Source organism: Perissodus microlepis, chromosome 3, assembly GCF_051167445.1.
Source record: "Perissodus microlepis isolate ML-2025 ecotype Zambia chromosome 3, ASM5116744v1, whole genome shotgun sequence".
Classification (NCBI taxonomy): domain Eukaryota; kingdom Metazoa; phylum Chordata; class Actinopteri; order Cichliformes; family Cichlidae; genus Perissodus; species Perissodus microlepis.
In genome coordinates, this window is record NC_140463.1 from 9,896,258 (window position 1) to 9,897,500 (window position 1,243).

The 1,243-nt window shown below is 38.4% G+C and overlaps 1 protein-coding gene across 3 annotated transcripts in view; it reads right to left on the reverse strand.

Annotated features, from left to right (window-relative positions):
* LOC146389811 (uncharacterized) overlaps window positions 1-1,243 on the reverse strand; it is a 6,965-nt gene continuing 5,722 nt past the window's right edge. For all 3 annotated transcript variants that reach the window (XM_084912709.1, XM_084912721.1, XM_084912713.1), the window contains one exon: window positions 1-1,243. This exon is cut by the window's right edge and continues 2,944 nt beyond it. The gene's annotated coding sequence lies outside the window, so the exon portion shown is untranslated.

Below are 1,243 nucleotides of genomic sequence, written 5' to 3' on the forward strand. Positions count from 1 at the left end.
TTGTTCTGAGACCATTTCTTTATTTTTCACACCAAACTGTTTAATAAGACAAACTTTACACAGAGTTCATCAAATATAACTAATGCTTTAACAGTATCAGGATTTCATAATGCAAACTTCAAATTAACAAGAAAACAGCTGCAGAACATGTGGATCAAAATGAATTCATTAAAAAAAACAACATGTGGACTTCAACGATACAGTAAATACATTAAAGTGAAAGGAGGAGCCAAAAATAGATGTTTAATAGAATTTGAATTAACAAAAGGGTCCTTATGTGTGCTGCCGTTTTTAACGTTTAACATTTCTTTAAAATTAATACATTTTTAAAAAAAAAAAAGAAGTTAATTTTGGAAAAACTAAGAAAGTTCAAATGAAAGAAATTGATATATATCCATATCAGTAATTTTGATACAATATCAGTTTGGTAAAAACCTTAATAATACAGTAACAAGTACAACTAATAAACACTACTGTGTCCATAGGGAACAAAGATTAAAATGTAACAGGGATAACATTTTAGGGAATTAAAATCCCTCAAAGGAAAAAACATAAACTTGATACACATAGTAAATGGCCTGTATTTGTATGGCGCTTTACCAGTCCCTAAGGACCCCAAAGCGCTTTACACATCCAGTCATCCACCCATTCACATGATGGCAAGCTACATTGTAGCCACAGCCACCCTGGGCCGCACTGACAAGAGGCGAGGCTGCCGGACACTGGCGCCACCAGACACAACGACTGAGACTGTACAAGCCAGGGCTCGAACCGGCAACCTTCCGATTACAAGGCAAACTCCCAACTCCTGAGCCACGATCACCCTGTAGTGACAGTGACAGAGAAGCTGCATGTATAGATGTACATATCTATACATGCAGCTTCCCAAAGGTAACATTCAGAATTATTCACTGCAGGTCCAGAAATCAGAGCTACCTCATCAGATCCAAGTGTGGCATCAGCTGACACTCTTTACAGGAGATTCCATCTGAACTCTGTAGAGCCTGATCTCAAGGTTTCCAAGTCTGACCCTGAAACCAGAAGAGGATCTTTCTCTCTCTTCAGAGTCATTGTGATCCAGTGATTTCAGTCCTGCATGATCAGGCTGATGTTTGCACAGAGCAGATAATGAAGTGAATGTTTTTGCACATTGGTAACAGTGAAACAGTTTATTTACACTGTGGAATTGTGTTCGGCATATGAACTGAGATTCCTGAAGCTCTTGTCACACTGGTCACAGCTG